The sequence below is a fragment of the Alligator mississippiensis genome, chromosome 1 (assembly GCF_030867095.1).
Source record: "Alligator mississippiensis isolate rAllMis1 chromosome 1, rAllMis1, whole genome shotgun sequence".
Lineage (NCBI taxonomy): Eukaryota > Metazoa > Chordata > Crocodylia > Alligatoridae > Alligator > Alligator mississippiensis.
In genome coordinates, this window is record NC_081824.1 from 19,995,133 (window position 1) to 20,010,970 (window position 15,838).

The following is a 15,838-nucleotide window of genomic DNA, read 5'->3' on the forward strand; positions in this document are numbered from 1 at the left end:
TCAGAAGGAAAAAGGCTGTATTGTACAAGCTAAGCACAGCAAGAGGTCTACTTGTTGCTTCCCCGCAGCTTCCCTTAAATGTGAGACCATAGCCAATCAGGCAAGGTAGTTAACAGGTGAGCCTTGCTTGACCCCAGCAGAAACCAACTAGTTTGTTAAGACACCTAGCACCAAATGATCGCTTTCCACATCAGTCTGGCAGACTTTTCCCTGCCAGGCTGTAACACACTTGCACTCCTGAGTTATATTTGCAAAACAGTGAAGGTCATACTTTCCAAGGACAGTTGGAAGGTCCTCAGATTTGACTGTGGAATGGGTTTGGGGGCGGGGGAGCGTGAAAGGGCAAATGAAATAATCCAACAGACTTCGGAGCATAGCCTTTTTGAAGAGGGACAACCTTCCTCCCCTTGCCCCCATCACTTTCCCTCCGTCTCTTGGTGCACAATCACAACTAACAGTTGAATAAATGGTTGCCTGAGAATGCACAGAAGTGGATTCAAAGTCCTTGGAGGCCCATTCCTCTCTAGGAATGGTTTTGCCCCATTGAAGCACAACCACAATTTTTGTTTAACAGAGCGTGGAGACACTTCTCTACAATGCAAGGTGGGAAATTGTTGATGTTAACACTGTATCCTGCTGAAACTGCTGGGGTGGTTTACCTGCACTGCTGATAGTTGCCCACCGCAATGGAGTTAACACTTCTCCTTGTGGTAAATTAGAAGACTCCTGAAGAGGTACCGCTGTCTTGGACAGCAAATGTGTGGGTTCCGGGTCATCCCTGCCCACTCCCCAGCTGGCCATCCTAGGGAGTGAATTAAAGAGGCACACTTAATTTGATTATACTTTATGCCAAGACTCCAAGGCCTGGTAGTTTGTGCTCAAGTGTAAGGCAAGATTTTACTTCTTTGTCCTGGCACAAGAGTCCAAGTAACAATACAGCTTTCTAATTGCTTTATCCGTGGCCAAATCCACCAAAGAAAGGAACACAGAAAACAGGCTTAAGCACTGAAAGCATGGGACTGCTCATTATTAGTACATACCTTGCTGAAATGAGGCCTTAATTACCCTCTCTCTAGTTATTTGCCTTAACAAAGAAAAAGGCCTAAGTAGGGTACTGCGGTGCTTAGTTGTTCCCGTTACACTTGCCATATCCCAAGTTTCATCAATAAACTGAAATCCAGAGGATTTCTTGTGGCATCCAAGCTGCAAATTGGAATGTCAGGTAAAATGAAGATATATAGGGTTGTAATTCCCTAGGAGAAAAGAGGGGCTTCTCCTATAAAGCACTTCTGTCAGCTCCTTGGAAAGCTTTCCAGGCTGCTCAGTTCTGAAGGGGGAATTTATAAACTGGTGATTATTAAAATCCAGAATAGCGAGAAAAGCCAACAGCCTTTTCTTTAAAGCCCTCCTCATTCCAGTGCAGTGCTTAATGGTATGCCAGCAGGTATTCAAGTCTTCATGCCATCACCTGTCACACAATGCAATGAGAAGCAATAATAAAATACCACATATTTTATTCTGATCATGAGCTGCATTCTTGACCACTTTGCATCAAAATGAAATGTAAAATGCAATGCACTTCCAAATGTCTTTCCTAGAAACATCCTGGACCCACTGGAAATATATTCAAATGTAAAAAGAAGAAACTAAATCCAAAATTAAGAGACAAATTCTACTCACTGACCGTCAATACTTTATTCATGCTGATTAATCCCATTAAAGATTTGTAAGTGTGAGTGACAGCAGCTGTACCTGACCCCGGTGTCCTGTAGAGGTATGCTGGGAGAGCGTGAGCTGAGGCAGCAGAGAACAAGTGATCTATACCCATCCCCTATCCCTTCTTCAACGAATGCCAAATGGCAGGCTTTTCTGCTTTGGGGACTGCTCTATTTTTATTCCCTACTGTTCCAAAATAACTTTGCCTTCCTCGCAGGAAGCAGCAAGATCCCAAATACATTCCAGCAAGTTGCCAATATTCTAAAACATGTCATAAAAGAAAAACATGCTTTTGTCCTCCAAAAGGGACACACCTTGCTGCTGTATGGAGACTCCCATACAAATGGGCTGCAATGGGTCTACAAGACTGCATATGCACAGAAAAAGGAAGGACTGTGCTGTCACTCTTTAACCTTTACTATGTCTGCTTGTTTTAGATAGTAAAGGCCATATTTGCTGCTCATTGTTTCTAATTCTAGGTACTACAGTAGAGTCTGGAGGCCCCAGATGAGACCACAGACCTATTGTGCCAGGCACAAATGCATCACGAGTGACATGAGAGAAGAAGCAGAGGTATGGAGAACAGAGCCTGCTTGTGACTTGCCTAAGCAGGCAAGCGGCAGAGCCAGAATTAAAACCTAGGGGTACTTTTATATGTGCTCCAAGGGTGGAGGGAGGGGTTTTGCTTTAATCAGAGTGGCTCTGAGAGCGCCACAGCCACCATTTTGAGCTGCTGTAATTAAAGCACCTCTGTCTTGTGTATCAGTGTCCCCACACTTCAAAATGGTGACGGGGGCTTGAACTACAGCCCTAGGAGTCCTGACCCATCCAGAGCACTGACCACAAGACCTCACTGCTTCCCAACTAACGAAGAATTTATAAAAAATAAAACTAAGCAATGGCCAATTCCAAGTATGTGTCCTCTCGTCAGACTCAGTGACTGCTGAAAACAAACTTAAGCCCAAAGCTGGCAAAGATCAGCTCCAAGTGAAACTGTCTCTGCTGAGTCAAGCAATAATTAGTTGTGTTCCTATTTATCCTCTTATAATACAAGAACAAAACATACACAGTGAACTGAAAGGGTAATGCTTTAAAACAGAGTAAAGGGAACCCCTGCTCACTTTAACCTGTGGAACTTCCTGCCACAAGATTGTTTCATAGATAACATAGATTTCATAGACATTAGGGCTGGAAGGGACCTTGCAAGATCATCGGGTCCAGCCCCCTGCCCCAGGGGCGTGGAGTCAGCTAGGGTCAAAGGATCCCAGCAAGATAAACATCCAAACTTTTCTTTAAAATGTCCAGAGTAGATGCTTGCACTGCCTGTGGGGGGAGTCTGTTCCAGGCCTTGGGGTCTCGGACAGTAACGTTTTTCCTTATGTCCAACCGAAAATGATCTTGGAGGAGTTTGTGACCGTTGGACCTTGTCCTCCTCTGGGGTGCTCTGGTGAACAGGCATTCCCCTGGTTCCTGATGCACACCCCTATGTACTTATAGGCTGCAACCAAGTCACCTCTGAGCCTGTGCTTCTCCACGCGCTTGAAATAAGGCAATTCAGTCCAGTCTAAGTGTCAAATCTGTGCCACTTATATTATGCCAGTATTGTTACAGCAATACAGACCCCATGTGTAAACATGGATATAGTGATATAAATGTGTTTTCTGTTGATAGAATTGTTCCAGCACAGGAAAATGAATAAGCTATATAAGACACATTTATACTAGTATAACTGTCCATCCTAGGACCTGTAGCAATATAATTATTTCAGTTTAAAAAAAAAATCACCCCCCAAACCAAAATAACTACGCTGGTCAAAAAACATGTATAGGCCAGGCCTCAGTTTGATTCTAATTAGAATAAGATACTCCTGACTGGGCACATCTATACATGCATTAATGCACTGTGGTTATTACACATTAAGTTTAGTACCTGTAATAATAGGTACTAACTAAATGTGCAGTAACCAATATTACTGCACAATAGCACTGATGCATGCCTTTTAAGTGATGCTAATGCGCAGTAGACTAATTCTACTGTTCATTAGCATAATAGCACAGCTTTTGCCATGCCGCGTTAATACACAGTATAATTAATCTACTGCACATTTAGTGTCTCATATAGATGTGCCCACTAAGAATAATATCATCCATGGTCACCTTTGTAAATACAAATGTTCACAAGGGTTATCAGCTTGCTTTAGTAGCGTACAAGTGATGTTGTAACTATGAAGGTCCAGAAATTATGTGAAATATCCTTGCCATTTCTGCATCAGGGCAAAAAGAACAACTGGTTGCTTGAAGACAGAAATCAACTTACCTTTTGGAAAGGCTTTTCCTGGATATCTATTCTTGGTACCTTCTATTCTATTCTCAGATGTCTATTCTTTTACACCTTAAGCTTTTACACCTTCTTATAAAGCATTTACTAATGGGCCCTCTCCAGAGCCCTGATTCCAAGACCGTTGCGTGGGAAAGCTGCCCAGAGACCCTAGCTCTGGGAAGCTTGGGGTTGAAGGCTTCAACAGTATAAAAAAATCCTATAAATGTAAGAAAAAGGCATTATGCAAAACATACTGAGAAACTGTTAAGTTCTCAGAAGCTTGATGGAGTTATCACAGAGGAAGTAGGGTCTGCATGTACTGTACATGATAATGAACTTGAGTGCCTGGCTAAAAGGAAAGGAAAGATATAGAAGCAAGAAAAAGGCTACAAAGAAAAGAGAATGAAGTACAGTTGAATATAAGCGAGAGTGTGGGGTGTCCTAAGAGCCTGTTCATTTGTTGCCAGCCTTTTCCTCCTATTTGCTGGGGCCTTCCGCAAACAGCAGGCTCTTTGTTTTCAGGGAGGATAAAAAGGGAAGAAGAAATATCTGGAGGAAAAAGACCCTTAGGAGAAAACCGAAGGAACACGAGTAAAAGAAAGAAGGCTTGGGTGGAACAACTGGGACCCTCTGGCCCTCATTCATTTCTTCTTATCTGCAGAGTAGAAATCACATGAACAAGAACAATCAAGTTTCCTCAGCTAAAGAAAAAAATATGTGGTTTAAGGGCAAATGTGACAAAATTTACATCTCTAGCTAGATAAGAGCCGTGCAAAGATGCAGATTAAGATGCTCTTTCTTGTCCAGTTATCAGGACATGGAACTTGGCAAAGGAGACATGTTTTCAATGTGAAAAGAAAAGACTCTCCAAATCCCTCTGCATTAACTGTTCCATTGTGAAGCACGGCAGCGGATGAGTGATAATTCCCCCGTTCAGAGTGGAATGTTGCCATCTTCGCGAGTTTTGTTAATAAGCTGTTTACAGGCAGCTATGGTAGATTAATTGGGCTCCATTCTTTACCTAGGGCTAATGGAAGAAGAGAGGAAGGGTTTGTGAGAGGCTCTGGGGAGTCAGAAGTTAAGGAAAACAAGGAGGGTTACTGAATTCTGCAGCCAATGCTGGTATTTCTAAAGAGTCAAGTCAGAGCACTCTACCTCGCAGACTGAAAAACCAACTGCTGGGGAGTCCTGGAAGTGGCCCAACACAAGAGGCAACAAATGCATACGCTGCCTGAGCTGCAGAGGTGGAGCAGAGCACATACTTCAGACAGGGGTGAAACATCTGTCTGTCTCCCTCTCCAGATTAAAAAATTTATCTCCAAGACACAATGTTCTGGAACAGATATAGGTTTGCACAATAGGAAGGAACAGACTTACTTAAGCAGCCCATATTTTGGAGAGCTCAGAGACTTTACAACTTGTAAAAGATTAATGGAACCACAACTAGAGCAGAACGCCCTCGGTATCAGTCCTCAGTGTCCATGGACATCCGGGTTATCACTGCAGTGTTGCTGCACAAATTTCTGGTGAGGGGGAATTGGAGTAACCATTATCTGAAGCTGTGAAAGAAGACAATTCATAGCAGGGAGCAAAGAAGGGAAGACAGTGTCACATAATTTCCACAGCCTGGTGCCAATAACATTTAAAGAGAAAGATTTGTAAAGATACAGGGATTATCTGAGCAAAAGAAGAGCAGGAGTCCCCAATGCTTACTTCTTTAAAAATACACAAATATCTCCTGTAAAATATTTCCATAGTTGATTAAAATGGCAAAACTGAAAAACAAACCATCCCCTACATGCACTTAACCTATTAAGTGGCATAGGAAGTATCCATTTTATTATGATAGTTATTACAACCCAAGCGAGAAGAGGAAACATAAGCTTGACAAGCCCGTCTCCAAAGAGGTATTTGTTGATCTTACAGTACAGAGCTGAATTACTGAAAGTATAGGAGAAATAAAGTGCATTCTAGTTCCTTCAGTCATAGAATCATAGAAATCATATAAAATGAGGGTTGGGAGGATCTTCAGGAGGTCATCTAGTCCACCTCCCTGCTCAAAGCAGGACCATCCCCAACTATATCATCCCAGCCAAGGCTTTGTCTAGCCAGGTCTTATAAAGCTCCAAGGATGGAGATTCTACAATCTCTCCGGGTATCATTTTCCAGTGCTTTACCACCCTCCTAGTGAGAAAGTTTTTCCTAATATTTAACCTAAACTCCCCTTGCTGCAACTTGAGACCATTGCTGCTTGTTCTTTCATCTGCTGCCACTGGGAACAATCCAGCTCCATCCTCTTTGTAACCACCTACCCCTAACTTCAGATAGTTGAAGGCTGCTATTAAATCTGCCCCTCGGCCTTCGTTCCTCCAGACAAAAAGGGTGCCTACACACGTGCAATGAGGCTGCTCTGACACGCTGTAATTACTGTGCATCAGAGCGAGCATGGTAATTACTGTGCTCCAGCAGACGCCAGCGTCCTGTGTATCAGCATCCCCACACTGAAAAATGGCAACAAGCTTTAGTCATTTGACAAGCTTTAGTTAAATGCCATTTTTCAGCACGGGGACACTGATACATGTGATGCTCCAGGCACCTTAATTAAAGTGGTTCTCAGAGTCACTCTAATTAACCCTTCCCCCCAACCACTGCCAGAACACATCTATAAATACCCAGAAAACCCAGGTCCCTCATTTTCTCCTTAGAAATCATATGCCCCAGCCCCCTCACCATTTTTGTTGCCCTTCACTGGACTCTGCAATTTGTCCACATCCTGTCTGTAGTGGGGTCCCCAAAACTGGACACAGTCCTCCAGATGTGGCCTCAGCACTCACCTCACTGATCTCCTGCCATACTTGTTAGTCTTCCTGCACATTGGACAGTTCATTCCTGCACCCTCAGCAAGGTTTCTTTAAAATAAAATCAGCTTCCCCCGTCCTCCTTCCCCCTCAGACTGGTCTGTCAGAGGATCCTGCCCATGAGTTGCCTGTGTGTCAGTCTGAACTCCTAGGTCCTCACTCTGCTCTCTCCATCCTTCCTTTCCTCAGGATCCTGAACTCAGTCATCTTGTGGTCGCCACTGCCCAAGTTGCCATCCACTTCTACATTCCCCAACAATTCATCCCTGTTTATGAGCAGCATGTCAAGAAAAGCACAGCCCCTAGTTGGTCTCTCCAGCACTTGCACCAGAAAGTTGTCCCCAGCACTCTCCAAAACCTTCCTGGATTGCCTGTGCACTGCTGTATGGCCCTCCCAGCAGATGTCAGGATGACTGAAGTCCTCCATGAGAACCAGGGCCTATGATCGGGAAACTGCTGCTATCTGTTTGAAGAAAGCCTCATCCACCATTTCCTCCTGGGCTGGTGGTCTATAGCAGACCCCCACCATGACATCACCCTTGTCGCTCTCCCCTCTGAACCTAACCCAGAGACTTTCAACAGGCCCATCTCCAGTTTCATACTGGAGCTCTGAGCAATCACACGACTCTTCTATGTAAAGCACAACTCCTCCTCCTTGTCTCTTCTGCCTGTCCTTCCTGAGCAGTTTACACCCATCCATGACAGTGCTCCAGTCATGCGAGCTCCCACCACGTCTCTGTTATTCCAGTCACGTCATAGTTCTGAGGATGTGAAAGAGTTTCCAATTTTTCCTGCTTCTTTTCCACACTCGATGCACTTTGTGCGGACACCTGAGTAACTAGCCAATTGCCCTACTTTCTCAGGAAGAATGGGAAGGCCTCTGCTGTTGTCCCCTCCTGCTTGTGCTTCCTCCAAGTCATCCATTTCCCCACTTACCTCAGGACTTTGGGATCCACCCCGTGGCAAACCTAGTTTAACATCCTCCTCATTAGGTTAGCAAGTCTGTCTGCGAAGATGCATTTCCCTCTCTTTGTCAGGTGGATCTGGTCTCTTCCTCTCAATCCTTCTTCTTGGAATAACATGCCATGGTTGAAGAAGCCAAAGCCCTGTTGGCAACACCATCTATGCAACCATACATTGATCTAAAGGATATGTCCACTCTTGTCCTTCCCCTTAACTGGAAAGATTGATGAGGATACCACCCTTCATCTTTGCACCCGGAGCCCTGTAGTCACTTTGGATCTGCTCAGGGTCACCCCAGTAGTATCACTGGTGCCCACATGAATGAGCAGCATGGGATACTCATCAGAGGGATCAATAAGTCTTGGTAATCCTTCCATGACATCTCATATCCAGGCTCTGGGCAAGCAGCAGACTTCCCAAGACAACAGGTCAGGCCAGCAGATGGATGTCTCTGTCCTCTGCAGAAGAGAGTCTCCAACCACCACGTCCATCACTTCCTCTTGGTGGCAGTGGTCTTGATCCTAACAGCCTTGGGGATGCAAGGTCTGGTCTCCTCCACCAACAAAAGGTGCTCCTCCTCCTCTGTTGCTAGGGCTTCATATATGTTCTCCAGGCAAACTATTGCAGGTGGAGATGAAGATTTCTGCTTGCTGACAGAGGTCACAAACTTCCAGCTTCCACCTTCCTGAGAATCCATGTCTTCTTCCTCTCTAGCACTACTTCTGGCAGTCCTTCCTCCACAGTCCTACAGGTCTCCTTCAGCATCCAATCAATGACGTCCTCGTGGTGGAGGATACTTTGGAGCCTTGACACTTCCTCCTGTAGCTCTCTTGCCTGCTTTCTGAGGGACATCACCAGGAGGCACCGCTCACAGCGCAGGCATTTTGCCTACCAGGCTGTCACTGGAAGGACCTTCAAGCTAGTCTCCACAGTACCAAATCGGGACCTGGGTGGAAGCCTCAAGGGTGAGCTGGCCTGCCTGGACAGACACCTCACAGGTGCAAGCAAAGGAAGCAGTCATCATAACTGAGTGAAGTCTGCAGTCTTTCAATGCCATTAGTCTCTCCTTGAGTTTGGCTTTGTTTTTTTTAAACATGGTTTTTGAAGCGTGACAGCAATGGAAAGTGGAAGTGGCTGTTCAGTCACAAAGCAGGGACACCACGGGACGCAACAGTACCTCGAGGCTCTGTATCAACCTTCTGATTTGCCTCAGGGTTGACATAAAGGGATCGCCCAGGCTAAAGAGAGCAGAGGAGCCTAGTGTTCGGTGGAGAGATGCCTTCCATGCAGAGTTGTTTGAATGACCAGCACCAAATTAGCCTTATGAGCAGCTGCTTAGGGATGCCCAACAGCTACTTCGGAAAGCTCTGGTATGTCTCTTTCCAGGTTTGCTCCTGGCAAAGTGCCGCTGCTGCATTTTCAGGTTTGGTCCTCCTTGGGCTAAGTGCTGGGCAAGCACAGAAAAAAAATATACTTCCTGGCCCTCATAATATAAAACCCAAGTTCTTGCGTAAGTATAACAAGAGAAACTGTTCATACCTCATCGTTCCTCTGAGCTCCTGCAAATCTCCTGATACCTCTACAACATGCGTCCTTCACAAATACTTATGAGAAAATTATATGTTAAAACAACACTATTGGGAATTCCAGTTGATTTTTTTCCAGCTATGCTTTGGGATTAATAGGCTAAATACAGACAATCACAAAGCCTGAGGCTGAATTGATTCAATCTTTGCAGGTTAGTCTAAGCTATCTAGACTGAACCAATAAGCAAGTGAACAGACATTTACTTTTGATTCCGGAAATGCAGTCACATGCCTGCAGTGACCCAGGCCAGAATCCACCCTGCTCCTCTGGAGCAGATAGCTTGGGCCAAGGCTATCCTGACCATCACACAAGGGGATGGTTGTGGGGGAGGTACAAAGCATCCTGGGATACTGGGGTCTGTCAGTTAACTTGAATCTGGAGGGGATCTGGGACAGAAGTTCAATAAACTGATTTAACCTAAATCAGTTAAGTCTGATACTACTTAAGTTTATCTTAAACCAGTTTCAGCCATTTTGAAAGCAGTTTATGGGCACTGAACTTCTGTTGTGTTACAGATTTGAACCAGTTTCTAATTACTTACACTGGTTTATGTGTAATTTCTGTCTCTAGCCATAGCGAACAGCAGAGACTAGGACTGTAATGGGAATTTCTGTGGAAGCTGAGACTTTTTTTATATTTTAGTAGTGTAAGAGTGATGTAGCCCTGATGGTCCAGAAATTATGCAAGAGGTAAAGGTTTCTTAGGCTGATATATTTTATTGAACCAACTATGTAGTTGAGATAGAGTTAGACAAAACATTTGAATGCAAGACATTCTTCTTCAGGTCTAACCAGAACAAGCAAAGTACAGCATAGCAAAAACCCTTGCCTCCTTTTTTATTTTAATAATACAAAGGTAAACCAACACATTGCTTTCCATAGGGCAAATGGTATTTAAGGAAATAGGCTGTATTTTGTTCAAAGTCAAGATTCGGCGGGGAGGAGGTGCTAATTAACTCAGCCGCTCAGGAATGCCAACTATGGGACAACTAGCGTGACACTAGCCACTCAGGAATGCCAACTATGGGGAAAACTCAACCTCAATGCACGCTCCATAAAGCTTGCTCTCCTGCAACTGTGCCTGCTGCCCACATCACTTAGTGCTAATGTAATCCTGCTGTGTTGCATGGGTGTGCTGGGGGCCAAGCGAGTACATAAGTAGCTGCCCTAGTTCGGTGCACTCAGAGGGAAGGGAGTCAGCTTGTATGCCTGTTGGCACATTGTGGCACCCAGAGGGTGTTGTTTGTGTTATCAGGCAGCACAGATTAGCTGGATGCCACCCCTCCCCCTGCCCAGCAGTGTGACACTCCTCAGTTAGGTCATCTTGAAGCATCCTGCCGTGCGCGACAGGCTATGTACTGGATCAAATCCACTGCTATTGTCCTCCTGTTTCCCCCACCCTCTCCTCTCCATGTTGCTAACAGTGAGGCCAGGATTTTGCCAATTACCTTAAAATAACAGTGCAAATAAGTTATTGATTATTCCCTTCAGGTAACATTGACTCTAGAAACCCTGCATTAGGCTTTCAGATCATTACACAATGTAGATCAGGAATACATTTTAAGAGAAGCAAAACATTTAGGGCTTCTCTCTGCAGGGAAATGTATCCACGTTGACTGATGCAATATAATTATACCAGTATCGTTATACTAGTTTAGCATCCTGTGTGGACGCTATAGCTGGAATATCAGTGACTTTTTTACAGCATAGTGAAAGTGAAAAAGTCTGTTCTCCCAAATAAGAGTACCCACTGGTATAGTTATAGTCACATAACTATAACAGCATAATTACATTGGTATAGTAATTTCAGTAAGTTTCCCCATGAAGATAAGCCATAAGTGATTAAAAAAAATGTTTAAATGGAAACTTAGCTCATTCTGGGATGGCTGAGAGTTTCCTCCAAAAGATCTCACTTTTAATGTTGCTGAGAATGTCAGTGATAGGGACCTAAGGAGAAATAAACTGGAACAAACTCAGTTTGCATGAATTAACTCCCATGCAACAGGCCTGAAGAGCACACTGTAAAATCATTCAGCAATCATTGCTCACCAGAATGTGGCATCCAGCACTAAGGGCCATGTTGACCTGGTCTTTAGTTACTCATCCACAGATTTAAGATTTAAAGTATTCACACATACTGCACACTTTTAGATGCCCATTTCCTAAAATATTCATGTGCTGGTTTCATCAGCCAGACTAGGGCTTTCATGCTGCTTAAAGGGCACCTTCACGTTGGCCCAAACTTAATCTTGCGCATCAGAAAATCTTCTGTAGCAGAAACAAAGACATTTTTCCATGTTTAACTTTCAGAGGAATCAGCTGACTGTTTCAAAAGGCTGGCCAAAAAATAAGCCATTCAGTGTTAGCAAATCAAAAACTGCAGCATAGTGTTAGTGCATGAGAATTTGCAGGTTACTTGGCTATACACTAGCTATGAACAAACTGAAGCAGACTCTACTTAAGGTAATTACTGGACTGTCACTAGACATTCACATGTGCAGAGTTTTGTGAGAGCATGTGTGACCTTGAATCTTTCTATTCATTATCTTAGTTGGTCATTCCTACAGGTTTTGAACTCTGACTTTCTCAGTGGCTTCGTGGTCTGTTCACAACTGCTTTGTACCATGAGTCTGACCGTCTGTCCTCGGCATAAAGTGTTTTTTTTGTCTTTGCTCTATAGACATGACCTAATCTTATTCTGTGTCTCTGAGTCAGGGGAAACTGCTGGCACAGATTTGAGACTTACCGTATAACACACATATTCTGGAAAATTAAAGGCCTGTCCATATTACTGTTGTAACCATGATAACCACAGTCAGGTTAGTGTTGTTCTAGTGAAAATCTACTTTAGGGAAACCATGTGCAAAAATGGGTTTTGTTAGCACTATTTTTCAGCCATAATAAAGACAGGCCCAGCATTGCCCATAGGTGTTGTAGTCCAAGTCTGCAACATAGAATTTCTGAACTTTTCTGATAAAATGCCCTGACCTATTTTTCAGACTTCACTATAAGCTCCATTTACATGGGGAAAAATGCTACAAGGAAAAAAAAAACAACCTCCTGAGAAATACATCCAAGTTCTCCAAGAACCTTTTTATTTCTCAGTAACAGCCTCAAAGTACAAAAGGAATCGTTCAAGGGTACAGCCAGCTCCATCAATGCTCTTGTTATTATGGTGCTTTATGACTTTTCTGGGACTGATTCCCAGCAATTCATGCTCCTTTGCCAAGGGTTGCTGCTCTTAGAAAACAGTAGGCCGGCATTCTCCAGTCTGATTTTTGATTTTCTAATGTTTTAGTGTAAAAAACTCTTAAAGTTCAAGAACACTTATTTTTTTTATTCAGAAGCTGAGATTGTGAGCTGTGCTGGTGGAAAAAGTAGCACAACCCAAGATGGGAAGAGCTCTGAGAACCAAGGAAATGTTTTCATCCAATACCTGTATTTGACAAAAAGTTGTAATTTTGGTTAACTGGACATGACTAACAAATCCTGATCAAGTTCACCCATTGTTCTGGCTGAAAACTGTTGAGAATAGATTCCCAAGGGGGGGGTTGCATTCACAAAGCAGGAGATTGGGGGGTGGAGAGGAGGCTCCATTTTTACCTACTATGAGTAGTTGGGATAGTCACTCAGGACTATTGAATACCCAGGTTCAAATTCCTCCTTTTCCAGGGGTGATTTGAACCCCATACCTTTAAAAAGTTGGTGACTCTCAAACTCTCCTGTTGAATCTGTTCACTTTGCATAAAATATTTAAATATTCATTAGGCCAGAATGAGAATGAGAATGAGTCTAGAGGCCAGGGGTACTCAACCTTTGGCCCATGGGCCAGATCTGGCCTACAGTGCTATGAAAAATTATGAGAATCCCTGGTGGCCCACGGGTCTCCCCAGGAGTGCAGAAATTTGGCAGTGAGGGAGTGGTTGAAAGTAATACTGCTGCCACCACCAAATTTCAATGCCCCGCATGGCTGGATCGGCCTCAGCTAGGTTGGCTCTGTGAGGAGGAATCAGGCCCCATTCCTGCCTAGTCAGATTGAACTGGGGCCTGATCTAGCCTTATAGGAACAATCCAGCTGAGGTCTAAACTAGTTGGGTGGGAATGACCCAACTGAGCTCAGTCCAGCCGCATGGGGCCAGCCACATGAGATGCAGCCACATGAGAACGGGCCTGCTAGGACCTGATGCATCTGTGTGGGATCAGGCCCTGTCCAGGCTGTTCCTATTTAATAGCAGCCTTCAACTACCTGAAGCAGGGATTGAAAGAGGATGGAGCTGGACTGTTCTCAGTGGTGGCAGATGACAGAACAAGGAGCAATGGTCTCAAGTTACAGCAAGGGAAGTTTGGGTTAGATATTACGAAAAATTTTCTTACTAGGAGGGTAATAAAACACTGGAACAGGTTACCCAGAGAGGTGGTGGAAGCTCCATCCTTGGAGTTTTTCAAAACCTGCTAGACAAAGCCGTGGCTGGGATGGTCTAGTTAGGGTGGTCCTGCTCTAAGCAGGGGATTAGACTAGATGACCTCCTGAAGTCCTTTCCAGCTCTAATTTTCTATGATTCCTACTCAGCTGAATCAGACCCGGGCTGGACATTCCCACATGGCTGAATCAGGTCCTGGCCCTGTGTGGCTTTATCATGCCCTGACCCTATGCAGCTGGATGGGCCTCTGGCTGGGCCAGAACTTGCAGACAGATCTGATATCGCACACCTAGCCTGTTGACCAAAAAAAGGTTGGGTATGGCTAGTATAGGCAAATGATTGAGGCAGTCACTGAGAACATCCAGCTTCCAAACTTGGTTTTGTGAAGAGTTAAGCGTTATATAAAGTTGAACCACTTCGGTAGGGAGAATCCCCACCTCAGCATGCCCAATAGCATGATGGTTGGGGCAGTCTCATGAGAGAAGTGGAAGGAGGATCTGACCACTAAGCTATTGGTTAAAGGGAAGAATGTCACCTCCACTCCATCCTCAGAGCTCTCTAAAATACCTTTGTTTTTGTTAAAAATTCCTGGAAAGGGAAACAACATGTTTTGCTTTGGGTCAAATGCCATATCTTGTTGGTCCCCAAATGAAAATATTTACGGATTTGTTTCATTTTGAAAAAATATATTTTTCCCAATCTGGTTTGTGTTGCAATGTTTTAATTAAAAAAAAATTATTGACCCACATGTAGAGGTAGGACCCCACTGGCTTTATGACATCTTCATGGCTCTTCCACCTACCCCTACTGTGGGTTTCTCCAGGGTTTGCAGACAAAACTAGAGATTATTAAGTCCAGAGGTGGTGGATCTAAGGCAGCTAAAGCCCCCACAAATGAAGCAGGGGCTGACTGTGGGGGACACAAAATGAACAAGCAGGGATGATGGTGAAGCATTTCAGACTCCCACCCAACCTGGTATGTCTGTTAGTTAGCTTGCTCTTGGAGAGCTCTGTCCTCAACCTGCTTGGAGCATTTAAGGGTGCTTATTCCTGAATCCAACCCAGACTCACAAAAAAATGGGCATTTTACCCTAGCAAAATGTCATTCTTTGACATGTGGTGATGTGATGTGATCTGTCCGTCAGTATTCCTCCTGCGGTACATTTACAGCAGACTCCTGGTCTGTAATACTGTTGAGTGATATGGCTATATGACTCGATGCCCATCTACAATGCTGCCTCTGACATGACTTTGTCACAAGTGATATTTGGTGTTTTTCTTAAAGCCTCAACTCCTGGATTCATGCGATCACAGGAGACCGTTTGCATTTTTTGCACATTTACAAAGTAAAATGTCAGAATGTGACCTGAGTGAATCCTGAAGGCTCAGAGACCAATAGGCACATAGAGACCCAAAATAGTTTATTATTATTATTTTTTAATCTAAAAGATATTTTGGGCCTGGTTCAAGTTTTCCTTTGGAGTCAGCAAGACTACAAGGACATATCTAAGAGAAAAATATCTGTGCTGTAACATGCCCAGAGACACTGGTGTGTTATAAACATTATTCCCACTGCTCTTTCAGCCTTCTGATAATTTTCCAACTACAGGTAGCTTCGCCTCTTTGCATTCAAAGGAAAATATCTGTCCCACTAGTCCGTGCCATGCCTGGTATTTCATAGATTTCATAGATTTCATAGACATTAGGGCTGGAAGGGACCTCGGAAGATCATCGAGTCCAGCCCCCCGCCCAAAGGGCAGGAAGTCAGCTGGGGTCATAGGATCCCAGCAAGATAAGCATCCAGTTTCATCTTGAAGGTGTTCAGTGAAGGCGCTTGAACGACCTCCGGTGGCAGGCTGTTCCAGACCTTGGGGGCTCGGACAGTAAAGAAATTCTTCCTTATGTCCAGCCTGAAACGATCTTGTAGTAGTTTGTGACCATTCGACCTCGTCATCCCTTGGGGTGCTCTGGTGAACA

The 15,838-nt window shown here is 44.2% G+C and overlaps 1 long non-coding RNA gene across 1 annotated transcript in view; it reads left to right on the forward strand.

Annotated features, from left to right (window-relative positions):
• Positions 1–2,605, forward strand: part of LOC109281680 (uncharacterized) — a 36,728-nt gene extending 34,123 nt beyond the window's left edge. The window contains exon 4 of the long non-coding RNA XR_009461486.1: positions 2,196–2,605. This is a non-coding gene — a long non-coding RNA (uncharacterized LOC109281680). The remainder of the gene's footprint in view (positions 1–2,195) is intronic.
• The last annotated feature ends 13,233 nt before the right edge of the window (positions 2,606–15,838 follow it).